At 48.3% G+C, this 27,186-nt stretch overlaps 1 protein-coding gene across 7 annotated transcripts in view; it reads right to left on the bottom strand.

The window, feature by feature from the left end:
- The window catches only part of PBRM1 (polybromo 1), a 262,604-nt gene that overhangs the window by 119,001 nt on the left and 116,417 nt on the right, over window positions 1-27,186 (bottom strand). The gene's annotated exons all lie outside the window — the stretch shown is intronic.

Here is a 27,186-nt window from a genome sequence, read left to right as displayed (position 1 = left end):
AGATGCAGCACCGGCAGCAGATCAGTCTATTGTCAAACATCTGACTAGCACTATAGTTGCGCAACATAGCCGCAGGAAGCGGCATGCCTGAGCCACGTTTGGGATCACAGATGCAGGCCGAGACATGCCCTGAATATGGTCTTGACTAGACTGCATTATTGCCTACACTACCCGTTACCTTCCCCAAATGGTCCCTGACTATCAATACCGTTGCAAATAAATACTGTCTGCGATCACAGTCACAAGACCATTGTGGCACGTGCGCAGTGCGACTCAGTCCCACTGTTACTGTTTTTTATTAAAAGTTCCTTATATAGCACAGCATATTCCGTTGCGCTTTACAATTGGAAACGACAATGATAAAACAAAACTGGGTAATAACAAAATGTCATAGAGATAGGAAGGCCTTGCTCGTAAGCTTACAATCTATTGGAAAATAAGCATTGATACACAAGGGTAGGTGCTATCTATTGTGTAATTGTCCACCAGATTGCAAAGGTTCTTGGTGGGCTGTATGATAAGGTCACACAGTGAGGATATGTGTGCACTGTACAAAGGGGATGTAACTGGATACTAAAACTTATGAAGGTTGAGTGAGCCGTTCTGGAATGTGATAAGCTAGCCTGAAGGGGTGAGTTTTCAGGGAACGCTTGAAGGTACGAAGACTAGAGGAGAGTCTTGTTGTGCGTGGGAGGACATACCACAGAGTGGGTGCTGCCTGAAGAAAGTCCTGCGATCGTGGATGGGAGCAAATAATGAGTGTGAATGCAAGCTGTAGCTCTTAACCTGAGAGGTCAGGTTGGGAAATATTTTGAAATAAGCGAAGTGATGTACATTGGTGTAGATTGGTTAATGGCCTTATGTGTGAGTAAAAATATTTTATTTTGAATACGGTAGAATACATATACAGAAATAAGAGTTGAGCACCAGAGAACTGCACATCACCTAAAACAATTTACATATTTTACAACTTACCTATATTGGTTATATAACACCACTGCACATTAAGAGTACTCTAACGGTTCCGGCGTTATGCTGTGAGCAGCATCACGGCACAGCTACGGCTCAGCACCTGCTCACATACCGCTGATCACGGCCTCAAAACGGCATACCAGCCTCTCCCCGTCCTCTGGCTGCCGATGGATAAGTTCTTGTTCCCAAGCGCTACTGTGAAGCCGCACATCGCCACACAGCCCCCATGCCATGAGAAACGGAGAGCTAATTCAAAGCACCACAACGCCAACCGCCTCACCTGCTCCTAAGAAGCCACTCTCTGCTGCTATGCAACCTCAAACTTATTGCCCCAAGGTTAGTAAACGCCTTGATTCTCCAGTTACGTATTCTGACATGGTAGGCGCCATTACCTTTACAATGGGGCCGTTACCAGCGAAAGCTGTTTCAGACATCACCTTGCAATTGCAGCAATAACCCATAAAGTCACAGTCAATGAAAATAGCATTGGTAATTTATGCCATTATATGGCGAAAGCACAATGCGATTTTACACAGCTTGATAAAGAGAACCGTCAGTTACGGTATAAACTTGACGACGCAGAAAGCAGATCGCGCCAGAACAATATCCGGCTAGTGGGGCTCCCTGAGACTATCAAAGGACCTGAATTGTCTGCCTTTGTTCAAACCACTTTACCTTCAATACTGGGAATTTCTGACACCTGCAAAGATCTTGTAATTGAGAGGGTTCATCGGGTTGGCCCCCATCCCTGTACCCCGTCCACGAGTTACCTTATTTAGATGTATGAACTACCTACACAAGGTAGCCTTCTGGACTGCCTCTAGACAACACTGCACCATCATGTGGGAAAACAAACAGCTGTATATTTTTCAAGATTTCTCAGCTGAACTCTCCCGTGCACGGAAGGCCTTTAACCCAGTATGCTCTAATCTAGTCAATAACAAGCGCACATTTGCTCTGTTATATGCAGCTAAACTACATATATATGAAGGAGACTCTTTTGTAGACTTTACATCAGCGACAGATGCATTAGCTTACCCACAAGAAGAAGGAGCTAAAACCCAAGCTGATATTACTGACCCCACTCCTGCAACACAGGACACTTGAATGCTTTGCAATGCTATATTTTCAATATACCACACTTAGGGGGTAATTCAGACTGCAATGCTGCAGCGGCAGCAATCGCAGTCTGAATTACTTTGTGAAGTGCGCACGCGCAGCGGCCGCACTGCGCCTGCGCACCCCGGAAGCCCAGTGAGATGCTATCAGCATCTCAGGGCTGCGATTGCCTCTGCCTGATTGACAACCAGAGGTGGTCGCGGGGCGGGAGGGAGCGTGACAACGGCGTTAGAATGCCGTTTGCAGGGCGCGGTCTGGACAACGGAGGCGTGTCCGGACCGTTGGAGGGTCGGGCCGCAGCGGCTGCGTGGCATCACACGCAGCCACTGCGACCCGGGATGCGGCGCTGACAGGGAGCTACTCGTCAGGTGCAAAAGCATTGCCGCCGTACGATGCTTTAGTACCTGTGCGGGGGGGGGGGGAGGGGGGTAGGACCTGACATGCGGGGCGGACTTTCCCTGTGCTGGGCGTTGAGAAAACGTGAAAAACTCCAAAAACGTTTTAGCCATTTGTGTGTTGACCATTGTCATGTCGGCCTTTTGAACACGTTGACCAATACATCATTCATCTACCATTCGCATACCCTATCTGCATAGGAAAGAACAAGACCAGACTGAAAAGCTATTAACAAATTTTTTCGCAGGCGCGAACCAGAATGGTGTGCCTGGGTCTTCCCACTCTATAACAGATAAGTATATACCATATATGAAAATATATAAACCCAATGCTTAATATATGCCATTATGCACTGTGGTACAAACACCACAACCAATTGCATGTGCACACCAAGTAGATGCACCTAGTATCATGCAGTCCATACACAGAGAACACTGCTCAATCAATCTGGTAGGACTTACCAGGTATATGAAAGGGGGGTGGCGGTCACAGCAAACAGAAAACAAAAAAGGGGGTAAACCATGCAGGCCATGCCAGAGCAGACTCCATGGTGGTGTTCTTGCCCAGCTATATGATACAGAGATGGACTCTGGATACCATCGCTTGAAATGTAGTATACAACCAAAAACAGAAACAAAATACCCCCTGGCGTTACTTAAAAAGGCTCAGTATTTAAATAATTTATCTGCAAGCAGCTCACTGTGTAAATAAGGGACTTCTCTACCCTTTCAATTCATAAACCAAGAAAACAAGGATAAAGCACTGACAGCGCTTGGCAGACAATATTTAAAAAAAAGAATTTTTATTTTTATATTAAATCATAAAATAACTTGGTATCTCCTTTGTAAAACCTCAATATTTAATTCCACATAACAATATATGTCAGACTCAAAAATAGGATTTTAATTACCTACCGGTAAATGTTTTTCTCGTAGTCCGTAGAGGATGCTGGGGTCCAAATTAGTACCATAGGGTATAGATGGATCCACTAGGAGCCACTGGCACTTTAAGAGTTTGAGAGTGTGGGCTGGCTCCTCCCTCTATGCCCCTCCTACCAGACTCTGTCTAAAAACTGTGCCCGAGGAGACGTACAACTTCGAGAGAAGGATTTTACACTGATAGTGGCGAGATTCACACCAGCTCACACATACAAGGCAAACCAAGCTAACTAGCTTGAAAACTCTGCAACGGCTGAACAAGATTTCTTAACAAAGTAACGAAACAGTAATTAACCAAGAACTAAGCAGTACTGAATGAAGTAACCACGAAGCGCTGGGCATGCGCCCAGCTTCCTCTACGGCCTACGAGAAAAGGATTTACCGGTAGGTAATTAAAATCCTATTTTCTCTTACGTCCTAGAGGATGCTGGGGTCCATATTAGTACCATGTGGATGTACCAAAGCTCCCAGAATGGGAGGAAGAGTGCGGAGGCTCCTGCAGAATTGATTGACCAAACTTCAGGTCCTCAGAGGCCAAAGTATCGAATCTGTAAAACGTAGCAAACGTGTTCGACCAAGACCAAGTATCCGCTCGGCAAAACTGTAAAGCCGAGACACCCCAGGCAGCCGCCCAGAAAGAAGCCACCTTACGAGTAGAGTGGGCCTTAACAGACGTAGGACGCGGCAATCCTGCCGTGTATACGCATGCTGGATAGTGAACCTGATCCAGCGAGATATAGTCTGCTTAGAAGCAGAACACCCAAGTTTCTTGGGATCATACAGGACAGAGTCCGATTTTCTGTGACGAGCAGTCCTCTTCACATAGATTTTCAGAGCCCTTACAACATCCAAGGACTTTGATGAAATTGAGGAGTCAGTAGCCACTGGCACCACAATAGGTTGGTTGATATGAAATGCTGATTCCAGGCTTGACCACCTTCCTTGGAAGGTTTCCCCCTGAGTGACTGCGCCCCAGCCCCGGAAACTTGCATCCGTGGTAAGAAGGACCCAGTACGGAATCCCGAACCTGCAGCCCTCCAGAAGGTGAGGCATTTGCAGCCACCAGAGGAGTGAAATCCTGGCTTTCGGCGACAGACATATCCTTTGGTGCATGTGTAGGTGAGAACCCGACCATTTGTCTAGGAGATCCAGATGGAAGGACCGAGCATGAAACCTTCCGTACTGCAGAGACTTGTAGGAGGCCACCATCTTTCCCAGAAGGCGAATGCACTGATAAACCGATACCCGGGTTGACTTCAGGACATCCCGGACCATTGTTTGAATCACCAACGCTTTCTCCTCCGGCAGAAACACCCTCTGCACTTCCGTGTCGAGGATCACTCTCAGAAAAGACAATCTCCTTGTCGGCTCCAAATGTGATTTTGGAAGGATCAGGATCCAACCGTGTTCCCTGAGCAGATGAGTCGTGAGAACAATGGACTGCAACAAAGTCTCCCGGGATGATGCCTTTATCAGCAGATCGTCCAGATACGGGATTATGTTCACCCCCTGTCTGCGGAGGAGAACCATCATCTCGGCCATCACCTTGGTGAACACCCTCGGTGCTGTGGAGAGGCCGAACGGCAGTGCCTGAAATTGATAGTGACTGTCTAACAGTGCAAATCTGAGATAAGCCTGGTGTGGCAGCCAAATCGGAATGTGGAGGTACACATCCTTGATATCCAGGGATACCAGGAACTCTCCCTCCTCTAGACCTGAAATCACTGCCCTCAGAGACTCCATTTTGAATTTGAACTCCCTTAGATAAGGGTTCAACGATTTCAAGTTCAAAATTGGTCTGACCTAACCATCCGGTTTCGGTACCACAAAAAAGGTTTGAATAATAACCCTTGTCTTGCATACGAGGTGGAACTGGGACAATGACCTGTGACTTCCAATTTTAGGATGGCTTCCCTTAGGATAGCCCTGCCCGTCAGCAAAGCTGGCAAGCCTGATTTGAAGAATCGGTGAGGCGGGAGTTTTTAAAACTCCAGTCTGTACCCCTGGGACACAATATCCTGTACCCAGGGATCCAGGCCGGACGACACCCAGACGTGTCTGAAACGTCTGAGTCAGGCACCCACCAGCCCGTCCTCCAGGCTGTGCAGTCCACCGTCATGCTGAGGATTTTGAGGAATCAGCAGCAGGTTTCTGGTCCTGGGAGCCTGTGGTCGCAGGCTTTTTGGATTTTGCACGACCACCTCTAAAGAAAGTGGTAGGAGGTTTGGACTTTTTTGCCTTAGCGGTCTGAAAGGACTGCGACACAGCTGAAGAAAAAGGTTTCTTCGTAGAAGGTGTAGCAGAGGGAAGGAAAGGTGACTTACCCGCAGTTGCCATGGAAATCCACGCATCCAACGCTTCCCCAAAAAGAGCCTGACCTGTGTACGGTAGGTTCTCCACACTTCTCCTGGATTCCGCGTCTGCAGACCATTGGCGTAGCCAGAGTCCCCTGCGAGCTGAGACAGACCCCTTTACTATGGCTTTAGAAATCGATGCACAGGCAATAGTGGGCCTTAACGCCACTCCTGAAGCCGTGTATATGGATTTGAGCGTAGTGTCAAATCTTACGATCAGCCGGTTCTTTTAACGCGGTAGATCCAGGGTCAGGTAAAACTACCTTTTTAGACAGTCTGGAGACAGATGCGTCAACTATGGGTGGGTTTTCCCATTTTTTCCTATCCTCCTCAGGGAAGGGAAAAACAACGAGAACCCTTTTTAGGATCTGGAATTTTTTTTCTCCGGATTTTCCCAGGATTTTTCAAATATAGCGTTTAATTCTTTTGACGCAGGAAAGGTTAGAGAGGCTTTCTTATTGTCAGTGAAGTAAACCTCCTCAACCAGCTCAGGTAGCATGTCATTAATGTTTAACACATCTCTAATGGCCTCAATCATGAGCTGCACCCCCTTTGCAAGGGATGCCACCCCCCTCAGCAAGTCCCCATCACCGTCTGCTGTATCAGAGTCGGTATCCGTGTCATCTTGCATAATCTGGGCAAGTGCACGTTTCTGTGGGAACATACCAGGGGATTTTGCAGGAATAGGAACAGAACCTGATCAAACTGCCATAGAGTTCTTTTACACCTGAGTTTCAGTCTCAGTATGAGCTATCCTGATAGAGATCTGAGAGATCATCCCCTTAATAGAGGACAAACACTCAGGCTCATTAATTGGGATCTGAGACAAGACATTACATTCCTGTGTACATGGAATGGATTCCTCCTGAGAGGAAACATCCTCTGCAGCATATGACACAGAGTCCCTAGACATGGCTATGTGAGACAACAAACACCCAAACACACACACACAGGGAAATGTCAGATACAGTTTCCCCCCAAGTATGCCACAGAGAGACACAGAGATTGGAGCCAACCCACACACAGCGCTTTCTGCAGTAGATATAAAACAACTACCTAGCACTTACTGTGTACCTTAATAAACTACACAGTATTTACACAGCCTCCACCCCCTTCTACAACCCCCTGGTACTGCACAGGATAGCTGGAGTTGCTTGGAGGGACTGCTCTCCCTATCAGCGTCTCTGTATAGAATCTGCAGGCAGGAAAATGGCGCTGAACGCTGCCGGGTCCGCTCTGAGAAGCTCCGCCCCCTGAACATGGCGCTGCTTCCCGCTCTTCAATTCTTTATACTGGCCTGAGGAATTCCGCTGACAATTTACCCAGGTGGGGAAAATCCGTCTTTTAACGGTGATCCTGATTACCTCTTGCTGCTACACCACACGTAGGATACCTGCCTCATGACTGGGAGTATATCACTTCATCTGCGGATAAGGCTTGCTACAAGGGTTCGTAAGCACCAGAGCCGGGAGAATAAGAGCAATTATAACCCAGGAGGAGGATGTTGTAACAATTACACTATGACTGCTAAACATGGCCATGTATAAATAGCAATCACTTTTGCATGAATAAGTCCGCTGTTCCTAACTAAAAACTGCTTTAAATCTTGCATGCTTATTAACATCAGAAGCGGCAGAAAAATACATGCTTCACTATATGTAAAGGCTGCACAGATCACAGAATATCATTAACAGCTGGATAAAAGAGACATTTGTTGTAACAACCTGCTGAAATCACTAACAAACTAAAACTGGGCATTTGTGCTTATAAAATATACAAAGTATACAGAGGAGCAGGACCAAATTATAATGCTGAATGTGATTAAGCGTTACAAATGTTTCTGTTTATAATATCTTATCTGTGATGAATTGCTGTATACACAACCATGTTTTGAGTCAGTAATATATTGTTATGTGGAATTAAATATTGAGGTTTTAGAAAGGAGATACCAAGTAATTTTATGATTTAATATAAAAATAAAAATTCCTTTTTTTAAATATAATCCGCCAAGCACTGTCTGTGCTTTTTGCTTGTTTTCTTAGTATACAACAAAGCTGAGTTATAGCCATAGGCAATGATGATAAGCAATTCTACACGATCATATAAATACATATTCAAAGAGAACACAAATAAGTGAAATCAATGTGTTAGGTAAAAGTTGTAGGTACAAGTGACATTACTTCTAAACCATACAAATAAGGTGAAATCCATTGCGTTCTAATGGGGATGCAGTTATAATGCCGACTGTCGGGATCCTAGCATTCTGGACCTCAACTCCGGAATCCAGACTGCCGACATATTAATGCGGTCGGAAAGTAGACAGCCGCCCATAATTCCCACTTCGTTGGTGGGTCCATGCCACCAACAGAGTGGGAATAGAACCTATGGCGAGCGTAGCTCACCACTGGGCCCGAATCGTGGCGAGCAGACTCACTACTGGTATACCGGCAGACCGGATGCCACTGACAGCCGGCATCCCGTCAACCGGATTATCATCCCCATTCTGACCTAATGTAATCTAATACAGGTTAAAAATAAAAACTAGACTGTAGTTATCGGACATGCTATATTACTGACCCTGTGTATGACTTCTACAAAGCTGCCAATCACGGTCTACTTTGTTACTCTCTCCTATCATGGCAACTTGCTGAAGAGTGAGCATGAGGGATGTGTTTAATCTATTACTGCAGGTATATTATGTACATACTTCAGCTCACTAATGCATGGCATTTGATAGATATGAATGACAATTTCTGTTTTTTCTTTTTCTACAAAGTTATGTGAAGTTTATTAGGAGAGCTCACAGCCCACCTTCTGCCCTTACAGTTACAAACCATATCAAATTCCATTAAGAAAAAAAAAAGCTACCCCTTCCCTACCCATACAATTATAATGTATAACAATAATTACTAAAGTGGGAGACAGGGTTGGCTGGTTTAAAAATAAGATTTTACTTACCGGTTAATCTATTTCTCGTAGTCCGTAGTGGATGCTGGGGACTCCGTAAGGACCATGGGGATAGACGGGCTCCGCAGGAGACATGGGCACTTTAAGAAAGAATTTAGGTTCTGGTGTGCACTGGCTCCTCCCTCTATGCCCCTCCTCCAGACCTCAGTTAGAGAAACTGTGCCCAGAAGAGCTGACAGTACAAGGAAAGGATTTTGGTAATCCAGGGCAAGATTCATACCAGCCACACCAATCACACCGTATAACATGTGATAACAACCAGTTAACAGTATGACAAATAACAGAGCATCAGGTCAAACCCTGATGCAACCATAACTTAACCCTTATTGAAGCAATAACTATATACAAGTATTGCAGAAGAAGTCCGCACTTGGGACGGGCGCCCAGCATCCACTACGGACTACGAGAAATAGATTTACCGGTAAGTAAAATCTTATTTTCTCTAACGTCCTAGTGGATGCTGGGGACTCCGTAAGGACCATGGGGATTATACCAAAGCTCCCAAACGGGTGGGAGAGTGCGGATGACTCTGCAGCACCGATTGAGCAAACACAAGGTCCTCCTCAGCCAGGGTATCAAACTTGTAGAACTTTGCAAAAGTGTTTGAACCTGACCAAGTAGCCGCTCGGCAAAGCTGTAATGCCGAGACCCCTCGGGCAGCCGCCCAAGAGGAGCCCACCTTCCTAGTGGAATGAGCCTTAACTGATTTTGGCAGCGACAATCCAGCCGCAGAATGAGCCTGCTGAATCGTGTTACAGATCCAGCGAGCAATAGTTTGCTTTGAAGCAGGAGCACCAAGCTTGTTGGAAACATACAGGATAAACAAAGACTCTGTTTTCCTGACCCTAGCCGTTCTGGCTACATAAACCTTCAAAGCCCTGACCACATCAAGCAACTCGGAATCCTCCAAGTCAGTAGTAGCCACAGGCACCACAATAGGTTGGTTTATATGAAAGGATGAAACCACTTTCGGCAGAAATTGTGGACGGGTCCGCAATTCTGCTCTATCCGCATGGAAAACCAGATAGGGGCTTTTATGTGACAAAGCCGCCAACTCTGACACACGCCTAGCCGAAGCCAAGGCTAATAGCATGACCACCTTCCACGTGAGATATTTCAACTCCACCATTTTGAGTGGTTCAAAACAGTGGGATTTCAGGAAACTCAACACCACGTTAAGATCCTTAGGTGCCACTGGAGGCACAAAAGGGGGCTGAATATGCAGCACTCCCTTTACAAACGTCTGAACTTCAGGTAGAGAAGCCAATTCCTTTTGAAAGAAAATGGATAGGGACGAAATCTGGACCTTAACGGAACCCAATTTTAGGCCCAAATTCACTCCGGACTGTAGGAAGTGAAGGAAACGGCCCAGCTGGAATTCCTCCGTAGGGGCATTCCTGGCCTCACACCAAGCAACATATTTTAGCCATATACGGTGATAATGTTGAGCCGTCACGTCCTTCCTAGCCTTTATCAGCGTAGGAATGACCTCATCCGGAATGCCTTTCTCTGCTAGGATCCGGCGTTCAACCACCACGCCGTCAAACGCAGCCGCGGTAAGTCTTGGAACAGACAGGGCCCCTGTTGCAACAAGTCCTGTCTTAGAGGAAGAGGCCACGGGTTCTCTGTGAGCATTTCTTGGAGATCTGGATACCAAGTCCTTCGTGGCGAATCTGGAACAATGAGTATTGTTCTCACTCCTCTTTTTCTTATTATCCGAAGCACCTTGGGTAAGAGAGGAAGAGGAGGAAATACATAGACCGACTGGAACACCCACGGTGTCACCAGGGCGTCTACAGCTATCGCCTGAGGGTCTCTTGACCTGGCGCAATACCTCTGTAGCTTTTTGTTGAGGCGGGATGCCATCATGTCCACCTGTGGCAGTTCCCACCGACTTGTAATCTGTGCGAAGACTTCCTGATGAAGTCCCCACTCTCCCGGGTGGAGGTCGTGTCTGCTGAGGTAGTCTGCTTCCCAGTTGTCCACTCCCGGGATGAACACTGCTGACAGTGCGCTTACGTGATTCTCCGCCCAGCAAAGAATTCTGGTGGCTTCCGCCATCGCCACTCTGCTCCTTGTGCCGCCTTGGCGGTTTACATGAGCCACTGCGGTGATGTTGTCTGACTGAATCTGAACCGGTTGGTCGCGAAGCAGGGTCTCCGCTTGACGTAGGGCGTTGTATATGGCCCTTAGTTCCAGGATGTTGATGTGAAGGCAAGTCTCTTGACTTGACCACAGACAAATTTCTTCCCTGTGTGACTGCACCCCAACCTCGGAGGCTTGCGTCCGTGGTCACCAGGACCCAGTCCTGAATGCCAAATCTGCGGCCCTCGAGAAGGTGAGCGCTTTGCAGCCACCACAGGAGTGACACCCTGGCCCTGGGGGATAGGGTGATTAACCGATGCATCTGAAGATGTGATCCGGACCACTTGTCCAGTAAGTCCCATTAAAAAGTCCTCGCATGGAACCTGCCGAAGGGAATGGCCTCGTATGATGCCACCATCTTTCCCAGGACACGAGTGCAGTGATGCACTGACACCTGTTTTGGTTTTAAAAGGTTCCTGACCAGTGTCATGAGTTCCTGAGCTTTCTCCGTCGGGAGATAAACCCTTTTCTGGTCTGTGTCTAGAATCATGCCCAGGAAAGGCAGACGAGTCGTAGGAACCAACTGCGACTTTGGAATATTTACAATCCAGCCGTGTTGCCGTAACACTTCCAGAGAAAGTGCTACGCTGATCAGCAACTGCTCTCTTGATCTCGCTTTTATGAGGAGATAGTCCAAGTATGGGATAAGTGTAACTCCTTGCTTCCGCAGGAGTACCATCATTTCCGCCATTACCTTGGTAAATATTCTCGGTGCCGTGGAGAGACCACACGGCAACGTCTGAGATTGGTAATGACAATCCTGTACCACAAATCTGAGGTACGCCTGATAAGGTGGATAAATGGGGACATGAAGGTATGCATCCTTTATGTCCAGAGAGACCATAAAATCCCCCCCTTCCAGGCTTGCGATGACCGCTCTCAGCGATTCCATCTTGAACTTGAACCTTTTCAGGTATATGTTCAGGGATTTTAAATTCAATATGGGTCTGACCGAACCGTCCGGTTTCGGGACTACAAACATGGTCGAATAATAACCCCTTCCTTGTTGAAGGAGGGGAACCTTGACCACCACCTGTTGAAGATACAATTTGTGAATTGCAGTTAACACTATTTCCCTCTCGTGGGGGGAAGCTGGCAGGGCCGATTTGAGGTATCGGTGAGGGGGCATCTCCTCGAATTCCAGCTTGTATCCCTGAGACACAATATCTATTGCCCAGGGATCCAACTGGGAGTGAACCCACTTGTGGCTGAAATTTCGAAGACATGCCCCCACCGGGCCTAGCTCCGCCTGTGGAGCCCCAGCGTCATGCGGTGGATTTTGTAGAGGCCGTGGAGGACTTCTGTTCCTGGGAACTAGCTGTGTTATGCAGCTTCTTTCCTCTGCCCCTGCCTCTGGCAAGAAAGGACGCACCTCGGACTTTCTTGTTTTTCTGTGATCGAAAGGACTGCATTTGATAATACAGTGCTCTCTTAGGCTGTGAGGAAACATATGGCAAAAAATTTGACTTTCCAGCAGTAGCTGTGGAGACCAGGTCCGAGAGACCCTCCCCAAACAATTCCTCACCCTTGTAAGGTAAAACCTCCATATGCCTTTTTGAGTCGGCATCACCTGTCCATTGCCGAGTCCACAGGACCCTTCTGGCAGAAATTGACGTAGCATTTATTCTAGAACCCAGTAGACTAATGTCTCTTTGAGCAACTCTCATATATAGGACAGCGTCTTTAATATGCCCCAAGGTCAACAATATAGTATCCTTGTCTAAGGTATCAATTTCCTCAGACACGGTATCCGTCCATGCTGCTACAGCACTACACACCCAGGCCGACGCGATCGCCGGCCTCAACAAGGTACCTGAATGTGTATAAATGGACTTCAGGGTAACCTCCTGTTTGCGATCCGCAGCATCTTTGAGGGTAGTCGTATCCTGTGACGGCAGGGCTACCTTCTTGGATAAGCATGTTAAAGCTTTGTCCACCTTAGGGGAGGATTCCCAGCGTAACCTGTCCGTTGGTGGGAAAGGATACGCCATAAGAATCCTTTTGGAAATCTGCAGTTTTTTATCTGGAGATTCCCAAGCCTTTTCACATAACTCATTTAGCTCATGTTAGGGGGGAAAGGTTACCTCCGGCTTCTTTTCCCCATACATATGTACCCTCTTGTCAGGGACTGGGATTTCCTCTGTGATGTGCAACACATCCTTAATTGCTATAATCATATAACGGATGGATTTAGCCAATTTTGGCTGTAACTTTGCATCATCGTAATCGACACTGGAGTCAGAATCCATGTCGGTATCTGTGTCAACATTTTTGGATAGTGGGCGCTTCTGAGACCCTGACGGCCTCTGCGACATAGGATCAGGCACGGGTTGGGACCCTGACTGTCCTGAGGCTTCAGCTTTTTCTAATCTTTTATGCAAGGAATTAACATTATCATTTAAAACCTTCCACATATCCATCCAATCAGGTGTCGGCGCCGTCGGCGGAGACACCACATTCATTTGCTCCCGCTCTGCTTCCACATAGCCTTCCTCATCAGACATGTCGACACAAGCGTACCGACACACCACACACACAGGGAATGCCCTTTTTGAAGACAGTTCCCCCACAAGGCCCTTTGGAGAGAGAGAGAGAGTATGCCAGCACACACCCCAGCGCTATAAACCCAGGAATAACACAGTAACTTAATGTTAATCCAGTAGCTGCTGTTTATATATTGTTTTGTTTTGTTTTTTTGCGCCTAATTATGTGCCCCCCCTCTCTTTTTACCCTCTTCTGCCGTGTATCTGCAGGGGAGAACCTTGGGAGCTTCCTCTCAGCGGAGCTGTGGAGAAAAAATGGCGCTGGTGAGTGCTGAGGAAGAAGCTCCGCCCCCTCGGCGGAGGGCTTCTGTCCCGCTTAAATATGCAATTTTTGGCGGGGGCTCATACATATATACAGTGCCCAGCTGTATATATGTTTAACTTTTGCCAAAAGAGGTCCCAAATGCTGCCCAAATGCTGCCCAGGGCGCCCCCCCCCCCCCCCCCTGCGCCCTGCACCCTTACAGTGACCGGAGTATGTGAGGTGTGTGGGAGCAATGGCGCACAGCTGCAGTGCTGTGCGTTACCTCAGTGAAGAACGGAGTCTTCTGCCGCCTGTGAAGTCTTCTTTGCTTCTCATACTCACCCGGCTTCTGTCTTCCGGCTCTGCGAGGGGGACGGCGGCGCGGCTCTGGGATCGGACGGCGAGGGTGAGATCCTGCGTACGATCCCTCTGGAGCTAATGGTGTCCAGTAGCCTAAGAAGCAGGACCTAGCTTCAGAGAGTAGGGCTGCTTCTCTCCCCTCAGTCCCACGATGCAGGGAGTCTGTTGCCAGCAGAGCTCCCTGAAAATAAAAAACCTAACAAAATACTTTCTCTCAGCAAACTCAGGAGAGCTCACTGAAAAGCACCCAGCTCGTCTGGGCACAGTATCAAACTGAGGTCTGGAGGAGGGGCATAGAGGGAGGAGCCAGTGCACACCAGAACATAAATTCTTTCTTAAAGTGCCCATGTCTCCTGAGGAGCCCGTCTATGCCCATGGTCCTTACGGAGTCCCCAGCATCCACTAGGACGTTAGAGAAAAATAAAAATAAAAAATCACTGTTTTTTTATTATGCTGTGACTACAGGCTTGGCGACGTGACTTCTTAAAAAGAGTCTATTATACTAAAAAGGAGATTTATGGTAAGAACTTACCTTTGCTAAATCTTTCTGCGAGGTACACTGGGTTCCACAGGGATAACATCGGGGTGTAGAGTTGGATCTTGATCCGAGGCACCAACAGGCTAAAAGCTTTGACTGTTCCCAGGATGCTTAGCGCTGCCTCCTCTATATCCCTGCCTCCAGGTACTGGAGCTCAGTTTTGTTAACCAGTCCAATGAAGTAGCAGGTAAGAGAGACGACAACTGTTAGTAGCCACATACACTACATTCTCACGACAGGAGAAGGTACCAGCAGCTAATGCCATACCAACCCAAAGAAGCTAAGTGCGTCAAAGTAGGTGCCCAGTGGAACCCAGTGTACCTCGCAGAAAGAGATTTAACAAAGGTAAGTTCTTACCATAAATCTCCTTTTCTGCAGCGGGGTACACTGGGGTTCCACAGGAATAACATCAGGGATGTCCTAAAGCATTTCTTCATAGGAGGGGACGCACTGTAGCCGGCTCAAGAACGCCGCGTCCAAAGGAGGCATTCTGGGAGGCGGAAGTATCGAAGGCATAAAACCTTATGAGTTCCACTGAGGACCACGTAGCCGCCTTGCACAATTGTTCAAGGGTCGCACCACGGCGGGCCGCCCAAGAAGGTCCAACAGACCGAATAGAATGGGCTTTGATGGTAGCAGGAGCTGGAAGGCAAGCCTGTACATAAGCACGTGTAATCACCATTCTAATCCATCTGGCCATGGTCTGCTTATTAGCAGGCCAGCCACATTTGTGAAAACCAAAAAGGACAACGAGGGAATCAGATATCCTAAGAGAAGCCGTTCTCTTCACATAAATACGGAGAGCCCGTACCACATCCAAAGACCACTCTTTGGAGGATAAACCTGGAGAGGTAAATGCCGGAACCACAATCTACTGGTTAAGGTGGAGAGACGACACCACCTTAGACAAATAACCAGGACGAGTTCTAAGAACCGCCCGGTCACGGTGAAAAATCAGAAAGGGTGACCGACAGGACAAGCACCCAAATCTGAAACCCGTCTAGCAGAGGCAATAGCCAGCAAAAACAAGACCTTAAGAGTAAGCCACTTAAGGTCCACAGACTCAAGAGGTTCAAACAGAGACTATTGTAAGGCGTCCAGAACAACCGACTAATACCAAAGAGCCACAGGCGGGACATAGGGAGGTTGAATCGTAAAGTACCCTGAGTGAATGTATGAACATCAGGCAGAGTCGCAATTTTTCTCTGAAACCAAAACGACAAGGCAGAAATATGAACCTTGAGGGAGGCCAGATGAAGGCCTAAGTTCAGGCCCTGTTGCAGGAAAGCCAAAAGCTTGACAGTACTGAACTTGTACGCATCATAATTCTTAGCCGCACACCAGGTGAAGTAAGAATTCCAGACCCTATAATAAATCCGAGCAGAAGCCGGATTACGGGCTTTCAACATAGTTTGAATGACCGCCTCAGAAAATCCCTTGGCCCTCAGAACTGAAGCTTCAAGAGCCACGCCATCAAAGCCAGTCGGGCCAGATCCTGGTTGACACAAGGGCCCTGAACGAGGAGGTCTGGGCGTTGCGGAAGTAGAAGAGGACACTCTATCGAGAGACCCTGCAGGTCTGAGAACCAATGCCAACTGGGCCACACTGGAGCGATTAGAAGTAGTATTACTCCTGCTTGCTTGAACTTCCTTATCACCCTGAGCAGAAGTGACACCGGAGGGAACACGTACAGCAGCCAAAAGTTCCATGGAATTGCCAGTGCACCCACGAACGCTGCTTGAGGAACCTTTGTCCTTGCTCTGAAGACCGAAACCTTGTGATTGTGTCGAGACGCCATCAGGTCTACATCTGGTAGACCCCACTGGTCCACTAGGAGTTGAAAGACTTCCGGATAAAGACTCCACTCTCCGGCATGTACGTCCTGACGACTGAGGAAGTCCGCTTTCCAGTTGAGGACTCCCGGAATGAACACTGCCGATATGGCTGGCAGATGGTGTTCTGCGCAACTAAGGATTTTTAATACTTCCATCATTGCCATGCGGCTTCGAGTGCCACCTTGATGATTTATGTACGCCACTGTGGTGGCATTGTCTGACTGTACTTGAACAGGCCTGTTCTGTACCAGAGGCAGGGCTAGTGTCAACGCATTGAACACTGCCCGCAATTCTAGAATGTTTATCGGGAGGAAAGATTCCTCCCAGGTTCACCAACCCTGAACGAGTGTTGCTCCAACACCGCGCCCCAACCCCGCAGACTGGTATCCATCGTCAGAAGGACCCAGTTGGAGATCCAGAAGGGACGACCCCCTGCTCAGTTGCTGGTCCTGTAGCCACCAGCTCAGTGACAGGCGGACCTCCGGAGTCAAGGAGACCATGTGAGTCCTGATCTGGTGAGGCAGGCCATCCCACTCGGAGAGTATCAACCTCTGCAGAGGGCGGGAATGAAATTGAGCATACTCCACCATGTCGAAAGCAGACACCATGAGGCCTAGTACTTGCATCGCCGAGTGTATCGACACCCGTGGGCGAAAGAGAAAGCATCTGATCTTGTCCTGAAGTTTCAGGACCTTCTCCGGAGACAAAAACAACCGCAGATTGTGGGTGTCCAATAGTGCTCCTAGGTGCACCATACTCTGAGCAGGGACCAGGGAAGACTTCTTCCAGTTGATGAGCCACCCGCGGGCATGTAGGAATTGGAACGTCAGTTCCAGAAGACAGAGGAGAACCTCTGGAGAGTTCGCCAGGATCAACAAGTCGTCCAGATACGGCAGGATCCTGATACCCTGACGGCGGAGTAGAGCCGTCATGACCTTGGTGAAAATTCTTGGAGCCTTGGTCAGACCAAACGGCAAGGCCTGGAATTGAAAATGGAGGTTGCCAATAGCAAAGCGCAGGTATTGCTGATGCGACACTGCAATAGGTATATGTAGGTAAGCATTCTGTATGTCCAATAGAGCAAAGAGTTTCTATACAGAATATGGAAACTTTCACAAACTTGTTCAAAGACTTGAGTTTGAAAATGGGCCGGGAAGAACCATTCGGCTTTGGAACTAGGAACAGCGTTGAATAGTACCCCCTGCCTCTCTGAGTCAGAGGTACCGGCACTATCACTCCCGTGTCCAGGAGGGATTGCACCACCAGATGGAGTGTTTTTGCTTTTACTGGATCCGTAGGGACGTTTGTCAAGCAAAACTGGCGAGGGGGACGTTTCTTGAAAGAGATGGCGTATCCGTGAACGACAACTTCCCTTAACCAGGTGTCCGAAGTGGTCTGTTACCATACCTGAGCAAACCGTAGAAGTCGGCCTCCCACCCTGGGATCCCCCAGGGGGAGGCCTGCCCCGTCATGCAGCAGGCTTGTCTGTTTTGGAAGCAGGTTGACAGGCAGCCCAGGCACGTTTAGGTTTGGACTTAGTGGATTTGGAAGTGCGAGCCTGTTTCGGGTACGCCTGACCCTTTGCTTTACCTGGAGGTCGAAAGGAACAAAAAGGAAGTACTCTTAGCCTTTGGGGCCGAAGGTGTAGTACTAGGTAGACATGCAGTCTTAGCAGATGCCAAGTCGGCAACAATCTTATTGAGGTCTTCACCAAAAAATATGTTTCCTTTAAAAGGGATCACCTCCAAGGTCTTTTTAGAGTCCAGGTCTACAGACCATGACCTCAACCAGAGGGTCCGGCGAGCCAGAATAGACGTAGTAGACGCTTTGACCGCCAGGATACCTGCATCAGATGCCGCCTCCCAAATATAATGAGAGGCTGTAATAATGTATGAAAGACACTGTCTAGCATTGTCAGGAAAATTAGACTGTAGTTCCGCTTCAACTTCCTGAACCCAGGCCTCAATAGCTTTAGCAGCCCAAGAGGCCACAGTAGTAGGCCTGTGCACAGCTCCAGCAAGAGTGTAAAGAGACTTCAAGCAACCCTCCACACGCTAATCCGTCGGTTCCTTCAGAGAGGTGATGGTAGTGACAGGCAGAGCAGATAACACCACCAGACGCGCGACTTGTTAGTCCACCGGCGGCAGTGTTTCCCAATTTTTACTTAACTCTGCAGCGAGGGGATAACGAGATAGCATCTTTTTAGACAGGGAGAATTTCTTTTCTGGATACTCCCAGGACTCCTGACATATGTCAACCAAGTGGTCAGAGTGGGGCAAAACAAATTTATTAACCTTCTGACGCTTGAACTTATCTGGTTTCTTAGAGGTAGCTGGAGGTTCTTCGTCATCATCAATTTGAAGAATGAGTCTGATAGCCTCCAAGAAGTCAGGAACATCCACTTGTGTCATAGATTCCCCATCAGAACCATCTGCATCAGTGTCTGAGGGGTCAGTATATGCGCCATCTTCATCAGATGAAGTATCTGAAACATGTGTGGATTGTGACGAAGTAATGGCCCGCTTAGATGACGCCTTGGTCTTAGGCGGGCGAGGGTTAGGATTTTGCTTAGCCAAAGACTGATTTAATTGCTGTAACTGAGAGGACAGAGTATCTGCCCATGGCAGATTGACCGCAGGGACAATATGTTGCTGAAATGGCACAGGAGGTCCGATAGGGGGTGCAAGTCTAGTTACTAGCGTAGTCAGTAAATTAGAAAATGTAGCCCACGGCGGGTCATGATTTGCCCCCGTTGCTGTAGACTGACTGAGGGGTATAAAAACCCCAGTACCTGAACCCTCAGCAACAATATTCTCCTCGGAGACATCCATGCCAGTAGCACTGCATGTTGCAGGATCAGCCATAGAATTATCACCCTGTTTAGCTGACATTATATGAAAGCGTAACCGTAGGGAAAAATTGTACAATATAAGCAAACTACCAGGCAGAAATCCCCCTGTATAGTGTGACTGCAAGCTAAGCACACACGGAGGATTTAAGAGGTATATGGTGACTGTAATACACAGAGAAAAATACCAAGAGAGTATATCCTGTGAAACACTATATTATATGAGAACCCTGATGCACTTAGCCCCCTTCAGGGTACAGAATATAGGGATAGCAGTATATGTGAGATACTCGGAATGGAAATCACACAGCAGCTACTGGCACACACACAGTCACATGTACAATGCAGAAATGATTACAAACAATAAAACTGCACTGGACTAGCAATACTAAGTAACTGCACTACAAAGTAAAGCTATATATGTATATAGATATAACAATGCACAGTAAAGACTGGATGTATATTCCAGGGTAATTGTACTAAATATCCCTGAATGTATGCACTTGTTCTTAACTAACACTGTCTAAAAGACATGTAGAATACTTAAGTGCACAGCGCTGGTGATGCAGGGGGCTTTACAGAGGAGACATTGCCCAGCAGTACAAAGTCAGCTCAGCATGTGTGTAATGGCGCCCAAACGCTGACAGGGAGTGAGGGAGACAGACAGATGCAGCTCCAGGGTAGGAACATTAGCAGTAAATGGCGGCTGGGGGAGGGGCTAAAAGTCAGAGCCTTATCCCCTTGCTGGACTTCACCACCGGGTACTGCGGGCCTTAGCAAAACGGATTATGAGGTAATCCGACCTATGCCCTTGCCCTGGTGGTCTAGTGGGTCCCTGTATGGCCACAGTGTCCAGGCCAGCGCGCGCGGTCCGTCTCCTAAAGGCCGCGCCGGATTGCGAATTCCAGCGGGTACCGCCTGGGGAACCCTCTTACCTACTCCCTTGATACGGCCACGCGATCCCGGAGCCCTCTGCTGTAAGTACCCGGCAACCGGGCACGAGAGTATACGGCGCCGCCGGGGGAGCTGAGGGAGCCGCAGAATGATATGTCAGAATGACATATAGCACTTGTAAGTGCCTATGCTGGGCCCTTGAAGTCTTCTGAAAAGCTCTTTTCAGGGCTGCCCAGCGCATCCCTCCCTGTTAGCTGCCTGCACTGCAGGCACCAACTTACAAACTGAGCTCCAGTGCCTGGAGGCGGGGATATAGAGGAGGTGGCGCTAAGCATCCTGGGAACAGTCAAAGCTTTTAGCCTGTTGGTGCCTTGGATCAAGATCCAACTCTACACCCCAATGTTATCCCTGTGGAATCCCAGTGTACCCCGCTGCAGAAAAAATAAGAATTTACTTACCGATAATTCTATTTCTCGGAGTCCGTAGTGGATGCTGGGGTTCCTGAAAGGACCATGGGGAATAGCGGCTCCGCAGGAGACAGGGCACAAAAAGTAAAGCTTTAGGATCAGGTGGTGTGCACTGGCTCCTCCCCCTATGACCCTCCTCCAAGCCTCAGTTAGGATACTGTGCCCGGACGAGCGTACACAATAAGGAAGGATTTTGAATCCCGGGTAAGACTCATACCAGCCACACCAATCACACTGTACAACCTGTGATCTGAACCCAGTTAACAGTATGATAACAGCGGAGCCTCTGAAAGATGGCTCACAACAATAATAACCCGATTTTTTGTAACTATGTACAAGTAATGCAGATAATCCGCACTTGGGATGGGCGCCCAGCATCCACTACGGACTCCGAGAAATAGAATTATCGGTAAGTAAATTCTTATTTTCTCTATCGTCCTAGTGGATGCTGGGGTTCCTGAAAGGACCATGGGGATTATACCAAAGCTCCCAAACGGGCGGGAGAGTGCGGATGACTCTGCAGCACCGAATGAGAGAACTCCAGGTCCTCCTCAGCCAGGGTATCAAATTTGTAGAATTTTGCAAACGTGTTTGCCCCTGACCAAGTAGCAGCTCGGCAAAGTTGTAATGCCGAGACCCCTCGGGCAGCCGCCCAAGATGAGCCCACCTTCCTTGTGGAATGGGCATTTACATATTTTGGCTGTGGCAGGCCTGCCACAGAATGTGCAAGCTGAATTGTATTACACATCCAACTAGCAATAGTCTGCTTAGAAGCAAGAGCACCCAGTTTGTTGGGTGCATACAGGATAACAGCAAGTCAGTTTTCCTGACTCCAGCCGTCCTGGAACCTATACTTTCAGGGCCCTGACAACATCCAGCAACTTGGAGTCCTCCAAGTCCCTAGTAGGCGCAAGGCACCACAATAAGCTGGTTCAGGTGAAACACTGACACCAACTTAGGGAGAGAACTGGGGACGAGTCCGCAGCTCTGCCCTGTCCGAATGGACAAACAGATATGGGCTTTTTTGAGAAAAAAACCACCAATTTGACACTCGCCTGGCCCAGGCCAGGGCCAAGAGCATGGTCACTTTTCATGTGAGATGCTTCAAATCCACAGATTTGACTGGTTTTAAACCAATGTGATTTGAGGAATCCCAGAACTACGTTGAGATCCCACAGTGCCACTGGAGGCACAAAAGGGGGTTGTATATGCAATACTCCCTTGACAAACTTCTGGACTTCAGGAACTGAAGCCAATTCTTTCTGGAAGAAAATCGACAGGGCCGAAATTTGAACCTTAATGGGCCCCAATTTGAGGCCCATAGACACTCCTGTTTGCAGGAAATGCAGGAATCGACCGAGTTGAAATTTCTTCGTGGGGCCTTCCTGGCCTCACACCACGCAACATATTTTCGCCACATGTGGTGATAATGTTGTGCGGTCACCTCCTTCCTGGCTTTGACCAGGGTAGGAATGACCTCTTCCGGAATGCCTTTTTCCCTTAGGATCCGGCGTTCCACCGCCATGCCGTCAAACGCAGCTGCGGTAAGTCTTGGAACAGACATGGTACTTGCTGAAGCAAGTCCCTTCTTAGCGGCAGAGGCCATAAGTCCTCTGTGAGCATCTCTTGAAGTTCCGGGTACCAAGTCCTTCTTGGCCAATCCGGAGCCATGAGTATAGTTCTTACTCCTCTACGTCTTATAATTCTCAGTACCTTAGGTATGAGAAGCAGAGTAGGGAACACATACACCGACTGGTACACCCACGGTGTTACCAGAACGTCCACAGCTATTGCCTGAGGGTCTCTTGACCTGGCGCAATACCTGTCCCGTTTTTTGTTCAGACGGGACGCCATCATGTCCACCTTGGTATTTCCCAACGGTTCACAATCATGTGGAAAAACTTCCCGATGAAGTTTCCACTCTCCCGGGTGGAGGTCGTGCCTGCTGAGGAAGTCTGCTTCCCAGTTTCCACTCCCGGAATGAAACACTGCTGACAGTGCTATCACATGATTTTCCGCCCAGCGAAAAGTCCTTGCAGTTTTTGCCATTGCCCTCCTGCTTCTTGTGCCGCCCTGTCTGTTTACGTGGGCGACTGCCGTGATGTTTTTCCCACTGGATCAATACCGGCTGACCTTGAAGCAGAGGTCTTGCTAAGCTTAGAGCATTATAAATTTACCCTTAGCTCCAGTATATTTATGTGGAGAAAAGTCTCCAGACTTGATCACACTCCCTGGAAATTTTTTCCTTGTGTGACTGCTCCCCAGCCTCTCGGGCTGGCCTCCGTGGTCACCAGCATCCAATCCTGAATGCCGAATCTGCGGCCCTCTAGAAGATGAGCACTCTGTAACCACCACAGGAGAGACACCCTTGTCCTTGGATATAGGGTTATCCGCTGATGCATCTGAAGATGCGATCCGGACCATTTGTCCAGCAGATCCCACTGAAAAGTTCTTGCGTGAAATCTGCCGAATGGAATTGCTTCGTAGGAAGCCACCATTTTTACCAGGACCCTTGTGCAATGATGCACTGACACTTTTCCTGGTTTTAGGAGGTTCTTGACTAGCTCGGATAACTCCCTGGCTTTCTCTTCCGGGAGAAACACCTTTTTCTGGACTGTGTCCAGAATCATCCCTAGGCACAGCAGACGTGTCGTCAGGATCAGCTGCGATTTTGGAATATTTAGAATCCACCCGTGCTGTTGTAGCAGTATCCGAGATAGTGCTACTCCGACCTCCAACTGTTCCCTGGACTTTGCCCTTATCAGGAGATCGTCCAAGTAAGGGGTAATTTAAGACGCCTTTTCTTCGAAGAAGAATCATCATTTCGGCCATTACCTTGGTAAAGACCCGGGGTGCCGTGGACAATCCAAACGGCAGCGTCTGAAACTGATAGTGACAGTTCTATACCACGAACCTGAGGTACCCTTAGTGAGAAGGGCAAATTTGGGACATGGAGGTAAGCATCCCTGATGTCCCGGGACACTATATAGTCCCCTTCTTCCTGGTTCGTTATCACTGCTCTGAGTGACTCCCTCTTGCTTTGAACCTTTGTAAGTGTTCAAATTTTTTAGATTTAGAATAGGTCTCACCTAGCCTTCTGGCTTCAGTACCACAATATAGTGTGGAATAATACCCCTTTCCTTGTTGTAGGAGGGGTAATTTGATTATCACCTGCTGGGAATACAGCTTGTGAATTTTTTTCCATACTGCCTCCTTGTCGGAGGGAGACCTTGGTAAAGCAGACTTCAGGAGCCTGCGAGGGGGAAACGTTTCGACATTCCAATCTGTACCCCTGGGATACTACTTGTAGGATCCAAGGGTCCTGTACGGTCCCAGCGTCATGCTGAGAGCTTGGCAGAAGCGGTGGAAGGCTTCTGTTCCTGGGAATGGGCTGCCTGCTGCAGTCTTCTTCCCTTTCCTCTATCCCTGGGCAAATATGACTCTTATAGGGACGAAAGGACTGAGGCTGAAAAGACGGTGTCTTTTTCTGCAGAGATGTGACTTAGGGTAAAAACGGTGGATTTTCCAGCAGTTGCCGTGGCCACCAGGTCCGATGGACCGACCCCAAATAACTCCTCTTCCTTTATACGGCAATACACCTTTGTGCCGTTTGGAATCTGCATCACCTGACCACTGTCGTGTCCATAAACATCTTCTGGCAGATATGGACATCGCACTTACTCTTGATGCCAGAGTGCAAATATCCCTCTGTGCATCTCGCATATATAGAAATGCATCCTTTAAATGCTCTATAGTCAATAAAATACTGTCCCTGTCAAGGGTATCAATATTTTTAGTCAGGGAATCCGACCAAGCCACCCCAGCTCTGCACATCCAGGCTGAGGCGATCGCTGGTCGCAGTATAACACCAGTATGTGTGTATATACTTTTATATGATATTTTCCAGCCTCCTGTCAGCTGGTTCCTTGAGGACGGCCCTATCTATAGACGGTACCGCCACTTGTTTTGATAAGCGTGTGAGCGCCTTATCCACCCTAAGGGGTGTTTCCCAACGCGCCCTAACTTCTGGCGGGGAAGGGTATACCGCCAATAATTTTCTATCGGGGGGAACCCACGCATCATCACACACTTCATTTAATTTATCTGATTCAGGAAAAACTACAGGTAGTTTTTTCACATCCCACATAATACCCTCTTTTGTGGTACTTGTAGTATCAGAAATATGTAACCCCTCCTTCATTGCCCTTAACGTGTGGCCCTAATAAGGAATACGTTTGTTTATTCACCGTCGACACTGGATTCAGTGTCCGTGTCTGTGTCTGTGTCGACCGACTAAGGTAAACGGGCGTTTTAAAACCCCTGACGGTGTTTTTGAGACGTCTGGACCGGTACTAATTGTTTGTCGGCCGTCTCATGTCGTCAACCGACCTTGCAGCGTGTTGACATTATCACGTAATTCCCTAAATAAGCCATCCATTCCGGTGTCGACTCCCTAGAGAGTGACATCACCATTACAGGCAATTGCTCCGCCTCCTCACCAACATCGTCCTCATACATGTCGACACACACGTACCGACACACAGCACACACACAGGGAATGCTCTGATAGAGGACAGGACCCACTAGCCCTTTGGAGAGACAGAGGGAGAGTTTGCCAGCACACACCAAAAAACGCTATAATTATATAGGGACAACCTTATATAAGTGTTTTCCCTTATAGCATCTTTTTATATATTTCTAACGCCAAATTAGTGCCCCCCCTCTCTGTTTTAACCCTGTTTCTGTAGTGCAGTGCAGGGGAGAGCCTGGGAGCCTTCCCTCCAGCCTTTCTGTGAGGGAAAATGGCGCTGTGTGCTGAGGAGATAGGCCCCGCCCCTTTTTCGGCGGGCTCGTCTCCCGCTCTTCAACGGATTCTGGCAGGGGTTAAATATCTCCATATAGCCCCCGGAGGCTATATGTGAGGTATTTTTTGCCAAAAAATAGGTTTACATTGCCTCCCAGGGCGCCCCCCTCCCAGCGCCCTGCACCCTCAGTGACTGCCGTGTGAAGTGTGCTGAGAGCAATGGCGCACAGCTGCAGTGCTGTGCGCTACCTTAAGAAGACTGAGGAGTCTTCTGCCGCCGATTCTGGACCTTCTTCTCTTTTCAGCATCTGCAAGGGGGCCGGCGGCGAGGCTCCGGTGACCATCCAGGCTGTACCTGTGATCGTCCCTCTGGAGCTAATGTCCAGTAGCCAAAGAAGCCAATCCATCCTGCCCGCAGGTGAGTTCATTTCTTCTCCCCTAAGTCCCTCGTTGCAGTGATCCTGTTGCCAGCAGGACTCACTGTAAAATAAAAAACCTAAGCTAAACTTTTCTAAGCAGCTCTTTAGGAGAGCCACCTAGATTGCACCCTTCTCGGCCGGGCACAAAAATCTAACTGAGGCTTGGAGGAGGGTCATAGGGGGAGGAGCCAGTGCACACCACCTGATCCTAAAGCTTTACTTTTTGTGCCCTGTCTCCTGCGGAGCCGCTATTCCCCATGGTCCTTTCAGGAACCCCAGCATCCACTAGGACGATAGAGAAAATAAGAATTTACTTACCGATAATTCTATTTCTCATAGTCCGTAGTGGATGCTGGGGACTCCAAAAGGACAATGGGGAATAGCGGCTCCGCAGGAGACTGGGCACAAAGTAAAAGCTTTAGGACTAGCTGGTGTGCACTGGCTCCTCCCCCTATGACCCTCCTCCAAGCCTCAGTTAGGATACTGTGCCCGGACGAGCGTACACAATAAGGAAGGATTTTGAATCCCGGGTAAGACTCATACCAGCCACACCAATCACACCGTACAACTTGTGATCTGAACCCAGTTAACAGCATGATAACAGAAGGAGCCTCTGAAAAGATGGCTCACAACAACAATAACCCGATTTTTGTAACAATAACTATGTACAAGTAATGCAGACAATCCGCACTTGGGATGGGCGCCCAGCATCCACTACGGACTATGAGAAATAGAATTATCGGTAAGTAAATTCTTATTTTCTCTAACGTCCTAGTGGATGCTGGGGACTCCGAAAGGACCATGGGGATTATACCAAAGCTCCCAAACGGGCGGGAGAGTGCGGATGACTCTGCAGCACCGAATGAGAGAACTCCAGGTCCTCCTCAGCCAGGGTATCAAATTTGTAGAATTTAGCAAACGTGTTTGCCCCTGACCAAGTAGCTGCTCGGCAAAGTTGTAAAGCCGAGACCCCTCGGGCAGCCGCCCAAGATGAGCCCACTTTCCGTGTGGAATGGGCTTTTACAGATTTTGGCTGTGGCATGCCTGCCACAGAATGTGCAAGCTGAATTGTACTACAAATCCAACGAGCAATCGTCTGCTTAGAAGCAGGAGCACCCAGCTTGTTTGGTTCATACAGGATAAACAGCGAATCAGATTTCCTGACTCCAGCCGTCCTGGAAACATATATTTTCAGGGCCCTGACTACGTCCAGCAACTTGGAATCCTCCAAGTCCCTAGTAGCCGCAGGCACCACAATAGGCTGGTTTAAGTGAAATGCTGAAACCACCTTAGGGAGAAATTGAGGACGAGTCCTCAATTCTGCCCTGTCCGTATGAAAAATTA

Source organism: Pseudophryne corroboree, chromosome 9 (genome assembly GCF_028390025.1).
Source record: "Pseudophryne corroboree isolate aPseCor3 chromosome 9, aPseCor3.hap2, whole genome shotgun sequence".
In the NCBI taxonomy this organism is placed as follows: Eukaryota; Metazoa; Chordata; class Amphibia; order Anura; family Myobatrachidae; genus Pseudophryne; species Pseudophryne corroboree.
This window is presented reverse-complemented; position numbering and strand designations above follow the sequence as displayed.